A 12,988-nucleotide genomic window follows, 5' to 3' on the forward strand; every position below is an offset into this window, starting at 1 on the left:
CTGACTCTGTCTTCTTTCTCCAAGCATTTAGTTTAGTTTTCCATGCATAGCTCTGTTATGCCCTGCTATAGGATCAAAGCAGTTTCTTTATTCATTAATCAATAAAAGCAACACATACTCAGAAGGGCCTCCTATACTACCTGCCTGGCTTGCACAAAGCCCTGGCACTGAGAACACCACTGGTGGAAGAAGAATCAGAAGTTCAAAGTCATTTTGGGCTACTAGAGAGTGTGAGGACATCCCAGTACACATGAGACTCTGCTTTAAAACAAGAACAACAACAACAAATCCCAAAAAGTTGAAGACAGAGGTAGCAACCTTCACAGCAGCAGCTACAAGGGAGCGACCACTGAGGGAGCAGAACACCAAAGAGACAGGATCAAAAAAAAAGTTCCCTCGCCATATAATAATCAAAACACTAAACACATAGAATAAAGAAAGAATATTAAGAGCTACAAAAGAAAAAGTCCAAGTAACATAAAAAGGCAGACTTACCAGACTTACACCTGACTTCTCAGTGGGAACAATAAAAGCCAGAAGATAGTGGTCAAGCGTTATGCAGACACTAAGATGACCACGGATGCCAGCCCAGACTACTATACACAGCAAAACTTTCAATCACCACAGACAAACAAAACAAGACATTCCATGACAGAACCAGATTTAACTAATACCTACCTATAAACCCAGCCCTACACAAAGTACTAGAATGAAAACTCCAACCTAAGGAAGTTAGTTATATCCACAAAAACATAGACAATTCCAAAGAATGGAAAAACACACACAATTACATTCTCACCAATGAAAACTAAAATAAGAGGAACAAGCAATCACTGGTCATTAATATCCCTTATTATAAATGGACTCCATTCGCCTATAAAAGACACAGATTAAAAGATTACATACAAAAACACAATCCATCCTTCTGCTACATATAAGAAACATACCTCAATCTCAAAGACAGACATCACCTCAGAGTAAAGGGTTGGGAAAAAAATGTTCTAATCAAATGGGCCCAAGAAACAAGCATGTGTAGCTATCCTAATATCTAACAAAATAGACTTCAAATGAAAAATCAGTCAAAAGAGGAAAAGAAGAACATTTCATATGACTCACAAGAAAAATTCATCAAGAGGAAATCTCAATACTGAACATCTATGCCCCAAATACAAGGGCACCCTCATATGTAAGAGAAAACTACTAAAGCTTAAACCACACATTAAACCCTGCACACTAATAGTGGGAGACTTCAACACTCCACTCTCACCACTGGACAGGTAAATTTTTCAGAGAGGAAATTAACAGAGAAATAAGGGAACTAACAGATGTAATGACTTAAATGAAATTAACCAACATATACAAAATATTCCATCCAAACATTAAAAAATATACCTTCTTCTCAGCACCTCATGGAACCTTCACAAGAATTGACCACATACTAGGTAACAAAGGGAACCTCAACAGATAAAAAAAAATTGGAATAACCCCATGTATCTTATCGGATCACCATGGCTTAAAATTAGAATTCAACAGCAACAGTAATTCCAGAAGGCCCACAAACAAATGGAGATTAAACAATGCTCACCTGAATCATCAATGGGTCAAGGAAGAAATAAAGGCAGATTAAAAATGAAAGATTTCCTAAAATTCAATGAAAATAACTATACAACATATCCAAATTTATAGGACACAATGAAAGCAGTGTTAAGAGGAAAGTTCATAGTACTAAATACATACATAAAGAAGCTGGAAAAGTCCCACACTAGTGAGTTAACAGAACACCTGAAAACTCTAGAACAAAAAGAAGCAAACTCCCCCAGGAGGACTAAATGCAGGACATGATCTGGTGTATGATTAATAAAACCTCAGGCTCAGAAATTGGGCTTCAACCTGAAGATCTCAAAAGCAAAACAGCCAGCCACTGGTTCTTACCTCCACCTCAGTCTAAAATGGTGATCCTGCCACCCAGAATCTAAGAATGAGACTGCCTCTGTGAGCTGTCTCCCCCGCTTTATATTCCTTTCTAGGGCTGGGATTAAATGTGTTCACCACTGGGATTAAAGACATGGGATTAAAGACCACCTGATTTCTATGGCAACTACTAGTGTGGCAACTGGGACTAAAAGTGTGTGTTACCATAACCTGGTCTATAAGGCTGACCAGTGGGACTATTTTACCCTCAGATCTTCAGGCAGTCTTTATTTATTAAATACAATTGAAATGCCACTACAATAATCACACTGAGACCTGAAATCAACAAAACAGAAACAAAGAAAACAGTACAAAGAATCAATGAGACAAAGAGTTGATTCTTCGAAAAAATTAACAAAATAGATAAACCTTTATCCAAACTAACCAAAAGGCAGAGAGAGAATATCCAAATTAACAAAATCAGAAACGAAAAGGGGGACATAACAACAGACACGGAGGAAATACAGAGATTCATTAGGTCATATTTTGAAAACCTGTAACTCCATGAATTTTGAAAAATCAAAGGAAATAGATAATTTTCTGCATAAATATCACTTACCAAAATTAAATCAAAACCAGATAAGCAAATTAAATAGACCTATAACTGTTAAGGAAATAGAAACAAATCAAATCAAATCTCAAAAAAAAAAAAAAGCCAGGACCAGATGGTTTCAGTTCAGAATTCTACAAGATTTTCAAAGAACTAATACCAATACTCCTCAAAATGTTCCACACAACATTGTTCCACGCAACAGAAGGAACATTGCTAAAACCTTTAAACCTTTTTTATGAAGCTACAATTACCCTGATACCCAAACCCCATAAAGATATTACTAAGAAAGAAAATTACAGACTAATCTCACTCATGAACATTGATGAAACCATACTTAATAAAATATTGGCAAACAGAATCCAAGAAGGCATCAAAAAAAAAAAAATCACCCACCATGATCAAGTCAGCCTTATCCCAGGGATATAAAGATAGTACAACCTACAAAAATCTATCAATGTAATCCACCATATAAACAAACTGAAAAAAGAAAACCACATGATCATCTCATTAGATGCTGAAAAAGTCTTTGACAAAATACAACATCCCTTCATGGTAAAGGTCTTGGAGAGAGCAGGGATACAAGGAACATACCTAAACATGATAAAGGCAATATACAGCAATTCAACAGCCAACATCAAACTAAATAGAGAAACGCAAAGTGGTCCCACTGAAATCAGGAACAAGACATATCTATTCAATATGGTACTTAAGGTCCTAGCTAGAACAATAAGACAACAACAAAAGAAAATCAAGGGGATACAGAAAATCAGAAAAGAAGTCGTCAAACTCTCACTATTTGCTGATGATATGATAGTTTACATATGTGACCCCAAATATTCTACCAAGGAACTTCTACAACTCAAAAACAATGTAGCACTGTAGCAGGATACAAGATTAACTCAAAAAAATCAGTAGCCTCCTGTACATCGATAATAAATGGGCTCAGAAAGAAATCAGAGAAATATCACCCTTCACAATAGCCACAAATAACATAAAATATCTTGGAGTAACTCTAACCAAACAAGTGGAAGACCTATATGACAAGAACTTTCAATCTTTGAAGAAAGAAACTGAAGACACCAGAAAATGAAAGATTTCCAATGCTCTAGCGTAGGTAGAATTAACATAGCAAACAAGGCAATCTTACCAAAAGCAATCTACAGATTCAATGCAATGCCCATCAAAATCCCTGCAAAATTCTTCAGACCTCAAAAGAACAATACTCAACTTCATATGGAAAAGCAAAAAAACAGGATAACCATAACAATCTTATACAATAAAGCAACTTCTGGAGGCATCACAATACCTGACTTGAGAGCTACAGTACTGAAAACAGCCTGGTATTGGCATAAAAACAGACAGGAAGACCAATGGAACCAAACCGAAAACCAGGATACCTACGAACACCTGATTTTTGACAAAGAAGCAAAAAATATAAAATGGGAAAAAGAAAGCATATTCAACAAATGGTGCTGGCATAATGGGATATCAACATGTAGAAGAATGAAAATAGATCCATATCTATCACCATGCACAAAACTCAAGTCCAAATGGATCAAAGACCTCAACATAAAGCCTCATAGAAAAGAAAGTGGGAAGTATACTTGAATGCATTGGCACAGGAGACTACTTCCTAAATATAACCACAGTTGCCAGACACTGAGAGAAACAATTAATAAATAGGACCTTCTGAAACTGAAACACTTCTATAAAGAAAAGGACATGGTCAACAAGACCAAATGACAGCCTGCAGAATGGGAAAAGATCTTTACGAACCCTACATGGGACAGAGGGTTGATCTCCAAAGTATACAAAGAACTGAAAAACTGGTCATCCAAAGAACACATAATCCAATAAAAAAATGAGGTACAGACCTAAACAGAGAACTCTCAACAGAGGAATGGCTGAAAGATACTTAAGGAAATGCTCAACATTATTCGTCATCAGAAAAATACAAATCAAACAACTCCGAGACTCCATTTTATACCTGTAAGAATAGCCAAGATCAAAAACACGGATGACAGCTTATGCTGGAGAGGATGTAGGGTAAAGGGAACACTCCTCCATTGCTGGTGCAAGTGCAAACTGGTACAGCCACTTTGGATATCAGTATGGCGATTTCTCAGAAAATTAGGAAACATCCTACCTCAAGACCCAGCAATATCTCTTTTGGGTGTATACCCGAATGGTGCTCAATTGTACCACAAGGCCATCTGCTCCAACTATGTTCACAGAAGCATTGTTTGTCATAGCCAGAACCTGGAAACAACATAAATGCCCCTCTACTGAAGAATAGATAAGGAAAATGTGGTACATTTACACAATGGAGTACTACACAGAAGAAAAAATAATGACATTTGAAATTTGTGGGCAAATAAATGGATCTAGAAAACATTACATTGAGTGAGGTAACCCAGACTCAGAAAGACAAATATCATATGGACTCACTCTTAAGTGGCTCTTAGAAATAAAGCAAAGAAAAATCAGCCTACAATTCACAATTCCAGAGAACCTAGAGAACAAAGAGGACCCTAAGAGAGACATATATGGACATACATAAAATTAATTTTAAAAAAGTTAAAGACAAATTTTTCATGTAATGGCAAATAGGAACATAGTCTTGTTTTAAAAAAAATATGGATATTTAGCAAGACTGATTAGAAAAATGTGTACTGCACACTAGCCCACAGGCTGTCATGTTCCGTTAGGATATTTTAGCACTCCTCTATTTTTGTTACCTTAACACAACATTCAGGGCTGCTAGATACCAGATGGGATTTTTCCTGCTCACCCACTTCCCACTGTAGGAGGATAAAGGGTTTTCATTCTACATGAAAATCTTTTATAACTTCCTTTTATTCTTTTTTCTCAGCTCATGTATCTGAATCTCTTCAGATGTGTAAACTCTGTCTGAATCCATTGAAGCATGCATAGCATAAGAGTAAGCTGAACTTAAGTGTGTGTGTGCCAGACGCGTATCAACAAGAGCTTCCTCACTGTGGGTACATGCATGCTCAATTTGATTTCACAGTGCTCAGGTTAATCCAAGGCAAGTCAACCTACTAGAGATACATGCAATGCAGTGCCTTATTTTACGGAAAAGATAACAAATTAAAAGTGGGCTCTAAGTAGACATTCTGTCTTCTCTGGAACTGAAGTCCCCAGAGCTGAGCTTTCGCTTAAGACCTGAACTGTACATGCTAGTTATTCTTTCATGTAAAATTAGAGTGAAGACCACAGGAAAGGAACCAGAAAGCCAGCTTGACAAGAGTGGATGTGACCCCCTTCTTCATGCTCAAACCCATCCCCGTCCTTCAGCAGAGGAATCTCAAATGCTGAAACCAATGCTCTCACTCACAACTCTTCACAACAGCTTCTGTTTAGTGTTTCCCCAGAGTGGGGTCCTAAGCTCAGTATCGTGCTGTTACAAGAACTAGGCTAAACCCACAGGATCTGCACCCTCAGGCCTTTGCCATCCAGCCCTGTATCTACCAAGCACACAATGCTTTGGCTGCTTGACTGCTCCTCCAGTTGCCATGTCCTCTTAGGCTACCATACCTGTCCTTCCTCTCTCTAAAATGCTTAGTCCTTCTTACTACACCCTCTTACGTTCTGCCTTGGAGAAGATTGTGCAACTCTTCTGACTACTTAAAGTCACATCTGCAATCCCACCTGCCACATGGGTAACTGAAGTGAGCTGCTCTACAAGGGTGATTATGTCTGACAGTTCCCTGGATACAAGGCTCATCATGAGAGGTGCATCCACCTCTCTCCTCTTCCATAGCTCTTCTTTTCCTTTCTTCTGGTACATAGTTCTCAGAGAAGCTCCAGCTGCTTGGGCATCTTTCCCATAATAGTCTGTCTTCAAGTACCCACTATAAACCTAAATAAAACCAATTTGTCACGGAGTTATAGAGTTACTTTCCTTGTATAGCAGCTCTGCATGGGAATCCAAGGCTCACTTCAGTTACCCATGTGGCAGGTGGGATTGCAGATGTGACTTTAAGTAGTCAGAAGAGTTGCACAATCTTCTCCAAGGCAGAACATAAGAGGGTGTAGTAAGAAGGACTAAGCATTTTAGAGAGAGGAAGGACAGGTATGGTAGCCTAAGAGGACATGGCAACTGGAGGAGCAGTCAAGCAGCTGATAAAGTGCTGACATAGTGTTACATTAGTCTAGATCACTTATGCATGGACGTAGAGAAGGAAAGTATTATAGTATTGCCAAGGTTCTAGAAAGAGCTACCATGCAAAGGGAGGTAAGGGAGACCATAGCCAAGAAAAATAAACTGCTTTCCTACACATCATTTTAATCAGTTCCTAACCATGGTGGAGATGAAATGGCCACTGTAGTTTTACAATATAAGAACCCAATAAAGTTAGAGAACACTTCTACAGCATGGGAAAAAAAAAAGATCCCTTGACAACAGAAGTTTGATAAATCAAGCTAACTAAACCAGAATCCACTATCTTATCTGGGCTTTCAAAATAAACTTGAACATATTCACACACACACACAAAGATACCATGATGAAAAATTGACAAATTTTCTTCTTAAAAACACTGAAGTTAATTTAAAGGGGGGGGGGGCAGAATTTGCAATGGGCTTCTTGTGAGAACAATGAGCAGATGGCTCCACCAAACAGCATTAGGCAGCCCCGAGACACACTGATAATCTCGCTGCCATTTGGACTGAGAAAAACAAAAGTCTGGAATTCCAGGAGCACACAGAGTAAATCAGACTCCAAGTCCTGTTCCTACATAGGAGAGAACATGCACAGCTGCCGCTGTGAGATGCATCTGCTGGGTCTATGCCCCTCATTCTAACACCTGAAGAATGGAATTACTGAGACTTCACTAAACCTGTCTTGAAGGAATTTGTGTCCTTCATGTTAGAAATCTATTCTATTCTAGATTGTAAACTTCTTGGGAACAAAAATTAACCATTATTACCTACTTACTGTATTACTCTGTGGCCAGATCAAATATCACTCTGAGGCCAGATGGACACTGATTCAAAATGGACCAAAATAAGTCACTGAAGGAAGCCCATTTCCTATGAAAAGATAGTTTTAATACCAACCCAATCCCAAAGTCAGGATCTTGTTATCAAGAAAGGTAACATGATTTCAATGTGGTGATTTCCTTTTTATAGATGGGCAATGTAAAGTCTTCAGAATTAATGTTACATCTAAATTCTCTCTTTCAGTATAAACAATGATACTAGAAAGTTCTATTCCTCTTTAAGAAGTTTTTAGGTTAAATCATTTTAATGGCAAATTTTAAATACTGGTGAGAGTATTTGAAATTCTTACCTACATGTACAGTTGTAAATTTGAATATAAACTGTATGATAAAACAAATTCCTTTTTAGTATTTTATAGAGTAAAAAGATGCCACCCTACATTTAACCCCATTTTAAAAGAAAGTCATAGAAACTAACTTTGAATATATAAACTAGGAATGACAGCAGCCAGAATACTCTAAACCACTTTTCGGCAAGCCCTAAACAAGGAGCCCCTTTGACGTCTGTAGGATTCCAGGATGAGGCTGCAGGAAACAGAGAAAAGGAAATTCCGGTTTAGTGGGAGAGATAGGGAGCTTTCTTCCCTGGGGCAGGCAGCAGACCATGCCAGGATTCAGTTTCAGAATGCGCCAAGTCCCCTTCCCACCCATATCTCAGGATGAATTAGAGAAGGGGAAGGAAGTCGGGTGGGTCCACAGACTTAACAAAGGAACTGAAGAAATCTGGGTGGAAAGAGGCAGGGTGGAGACGAAGTCCCTCAGGAAGGTCTGCCGAACAACTGCTTCCATAGAATTTCTACAAGTGGGAACGGGGAGTCCGAACGGGAGCTACTGCTGGTATAGCTCATGTACGTAAAACATGAGCTTCATTTCAAGAGAAATAGTTTCAGAGTCATGGTTCACACTGCAGCTGCATTCCAGAAAATAGCACCCACGTCTAAGCAGAAACCACAGTATATCTGTTTTACTGATGTAAAATGGGCAGAGAACCAAGTAGTCCAGCGTTTCCTTGACTCCCTGTGGTATCTTCCCATCATTCTGTCCTCTTCCTCCAGGGCTGCCTGTCTCATTCACTTCTTCTTCCTCAGAGATACCATGACTCTTGTCATCTGTGCTTCCTAGCTCTGTGTCCTTACTCCAATGACAAGTGATGAGGGAAGATGTACTCCCAAGGCAACCACAGTGGAGTTGCCAAGCCTAGCCCTACCTAACCACCATCCCCACCAGCTTTCCAATCCACCGGACCAGAATTAGAATTAAGTCCAACCCAAACTTACTTTAAAAACCATACCAAATTCTATCTGTGCGGTAGCGAGGATCTGTATCCCCAGCTGGAAATCCCCTCCTCGCATGTTTATCTTGTGGGTGGGCTCTCAATGCATCCTTCCTGCAGAGCGCTCAATCATCATAATGTCTTTCCTTCACAACTAGATTAGCTTCTGGAGGAGCAGGGGCCAGCACAGTTATTCTAAATTCTCTGTGATATCAACCTAAGTAAAAGTTTAATAAATGAATAGATATGAAGAGAACATTCTAGAATAACATATTAGTCAGAGTAACTCAGAACACATAGGTTACAGAAAGAAGCCTGACAATAATAGAGACATCTTCTGAACAAGGTAGATAGTGCTGCAGTTAACAGAAAAATTTGGCCAAAAGAGTAGGGATAAATAGGGATGTGCTTTGAAGATATTTCAAGGGGATTGTTTTCGGAAAGAAGTTTATGTGCTATCCACACTGTTACCCAACTAGCAACTCATAAGCCAGATGTGTATTGAGATACCAAACAGTTTCAGCACAGCGCACAATCAAATGATCAAAACAAAGCGAAGTCAATGGCTTCTGTGGATTTGGGACAAAGCCTCGGAGTGGGCAATTATTCTGATGATAAGCAGAGCATCCCGGCCAGGCATGCTGTTACAGATTTATAATCCCAGCATTCAGAGAAGTAAGGCTGTAGGACAATGAATTCAAAGCTACCCCAAGTCACACAGGAAGCTTTTGTCTCTAAAGATAAAACAAAAACCAACAAAAAAAAAAAAACCCACAGCATACTTATTTCTACTCTGAATTCAAGAAACATAAAACAGGATTCAAAAATTTTCATATGAAATAGGACATGAATTCCCAATTATCAATCATCGAGTTCTGCCATTTCATGCCTATACAGCTCAACATCTACCGCCTTCTCAGTTCCCACAGCCTAGCACCTCTCATCTCAACAGCTTTTGTAAGATTCTCGCCAACATTTTCCACTTCCTCACCCAATTATTCCTCTGAACTGAAGCCAGAAAGACCTGACAAAACCCACAACGAGCCATGTTACTTGTCTTCGTTGATGGCTCTCCCTTGCCAAAAGGACAAGTCTAAACTCACTCGGGTGGCCTTCTAGATCTTTCACAACTGCATTTCAGCCTTCCTTTCCGCCAACCCCTTTCTGTTCCCAATGAATCAACAATAGCTGGTTCCTTTGCCCAAAATGCTCTCCCCTGCCATGCTCCTTTCTCTGACCCTCCAAGGTCACCCTCCAAGGTCATGTGCAGAATTCCTGTTGTTCCTTTTCTCTACTGATATAACCACAGAATTAAGCATTACAAATCTATGCTTACAGAAGAGATCAATTTCTTCAAAGAATTAATGACTGAATGTTAATTTTCCCATCATAATGTTAAGAAGACAGTTTCATTTTTACCCTCTTGTTTAAGTCTTCACATATTAATGATCAACACTTATAAATGAGTGAGGCTCAGTTTTGCTTAAGCTAGTTAACAGAAAAGAGTTACTCTGAGTGATTCCTGAGAAACATGAAAACTGCATTTCCAATTTTCCCTTCTGAAACATCTTGGTATAAGTATAGTAAAACATTTTATGATTACATGAATTCATAATCATAGCATTTGCCAATTTAAGAAAATTCTAGAACTGCCCACTCAAAAGGCTCTGCTGCCCTAAATTTGTAATAGGGCAGTAAGAGTCACAGGGGCTTAGTTTTACTAACTTCACACCATGCCCACCAGTAGTTGTCCTTCAAAGTTACTTTCCTGTTTGGACACACACACACACGAGGAACAGAATGTGGTGTTCTGCAACTGGAGAATACATACGGCTGAGTAAAAAGAATAATCCTACAGGCAGTTGGGATTCTAACTTAAATGTTGCCACTCTTACTTAGCTTCAGTCAGGAAAGATAGATGAGGTAGATAAAGGATTTTCAAATAATGAAAGACAGGAAATCTGTAACAATTGCAGGATTGGATCATGACTGTGGAAATGAGAGGAGGAAGCGGTGGACTTGGGTTTACATGGGCGACTTGCAGTTTCCTCTGCCTGTGCTGTATGCTTCAACCAAGTTTCCACGAGCAAGAGCAGAGGCCTGAGATTGCAAAGAAACTGAAACTCATGAACACATGAACACAGACCTTAGCAAAGGTATTGTTACAACAGATTCAGAGATATGGATGGTTAAAATAAGGTCAGAAGGCTTGGATTCTTCGACAGTGATTGTGAGAACATATAGGCACCTAATACATAGCCATTCCTTTATGAACAGCACATCAGTTTGAGCTCTGGATGCTGACAGACAAGTGGTGTCATCCTGCAGATGGAGATCACAGGGCAGCTGAGTAGACATTTGTCAGTCAGACAGGAAAGTCCTTGATAGCCACTTTTCCTTACTTTAAGCTCAATGGGAAAGTCTACTGGAAAAAGCCATAATTCCAATGTTTGTTTATACATCTTCTTTACTCTTAGAAGCAAATATTTCAGAGATGTAAATGTCATACGACATTCACGCAAGAACTAAAAAACATCACGGTGAACACTCTATTTTAGAAACTTTAAAAGTTTTAAAGGCTAGAAAGAAAATAATCATAAACCAAGCTGCAAATCTTTGCACTTGAAATTTCTGGCTCCTTTAATAGCCTAACCGACTTACACCGGCTTTCGAGTTCTACACTTTGAGGGAATTATAATCTCACTAGCTATAACTATAATATTCTCGATTAAAACAGTTACAAAACAAAGGCAACACTGGTATCTTGTGACTGTCACCGAGTGTTTCATGCTGAAGCCTACCTTCAGTCCCTGTGAGTAAGACTCTGCCATTTGACTTGGAACAACTCTACCCTATCAAGTTGTCACTGGTTCAAAGCACCTCACTTACAATCCCCCATAAGATATAGCAGTCATTTGAAGGACAACTAGGAAAGAACACCCCCAATTAAACTAAGGCATGTGTTCACACCATCAGTAATTAAGACTCACAGTGCATTTTAAAACCAAAAAAACAAATGAAAACTACGAGTCTCCTAATTAAAATGAATCCAAAGGAACAGCACCTTGAGAAGTTGAAGCTACAATTAAGATAAACAAATATTCCAAGGATATGATGGGGTAAGAGTTAGGCTGTGACACAGGCAAACTTTAGGGTCCTTTTAACACCTTAAACAGATCCTTGAACCCTTCTATAATACTCAGCAAAGGGTAGGTGTCTGAGTCTTCTACTATAAAGCCAACAGCCAGCCCTGCAACAGTTGGATCTTAAGACTCTGAAATTATCTTATCATTCCCACTAATTGAGACAACAACTGTCACAATGCTAAGCCAAACTGTTGAAAATATTCCATGTTAGTCAGCTAAACAGCTAGCCCTGAAGGTCCTAACCCATCTCTTGCTCAATAAAACCCTATCATTTGTATGGACAGACTTAGGTCTGAAAAAGCAGGGAACAGCATCTCCCCTGGAAGGGTTTGAAAATAAAATGTGAAGCAAACACTACTGCCAGGGAAAGACAGGCAACTGTTCTCCTTTGTGAGCAGTCCTGGCCAGTAAGAGCCAAGTCTGACAAATAACAATCAGTGGATCACAATATGTGGTGAAGAAAGTGGCTACATTGTCTTCCCGGCCTGAGGGCAGCAGCATTCTCAGCTCTGAGGCACCATCTGAATAACTGCTTTCAGCAGACTAAGCAACTCATCCTCTCCCCCAGCTCCCACTGTAGCCATACAAAGTCACTCTTGTTGGACACAGCATCCAGAAGCTCTGGGAAGTCTCCATCTGACCCGCCCTCAGTGCGAGCAGCTAGAATCTGCTTTTCTGGCCTTATCTGTTTCTAGTGATTCAGGATACATTCCTCTGGAAATGAGATCCACAATCAAGGTAAACATAAAAGTACACTGGAACAGTCTTTCAAAAATCTATGTTCTCTGTACTATTTAATGGAACGAAATTTACGTAAGACTGGGAAGCTATCCACTCAGAATCATGACAGACATGCATTCATGGCTGTCTACATTTCTCTATGGCTTACTTCTGAGAAGAGTTCTCTTAAAACCGGTTCCAAAACCACTAGCTGAAGAGTTCAGAGCATCTACCATCTTTACTGAGAAGGCTGTGTGCAGAGGTAAAATCCTAAACAATTCCAAATACAAGATTTTTGCCT

The 12,988-nt window shown here is 39.2% G+C and overlaps 1 protein-coding gene across 2 annotated transcripts in view; it reads right to left on the bottom strand.

Moving 5' to 3' along the window:
- Window positions 1-12,988, bottom strand: part of Rapgef5 (Rap guanine nucleotide exchange factor 5) — a 231,505-nt gene that overhangs the window by 97,288 nt on the left and 121,229 nt on the right. The gene's annotated exons all lie outside the window — the stretch shown is intronic.

The sequence above is a fragment of the Microtus pennsylvanicus genome, chromosome 14 (genome assembly GCF_037038515.1).
Source record: "Microtus pennsylvanicus isolate mMicPen1 chromosome 14, mMicPen1.hap1, whole genome shotgun sequence".
Taxonomy (NCBI): domain Eukaryota; kingdom Metazoa; phylum Chordata; class Mammalia; order Rodentia; family Cricetidae; genus Microtus; species Microtus pennsylvanicus.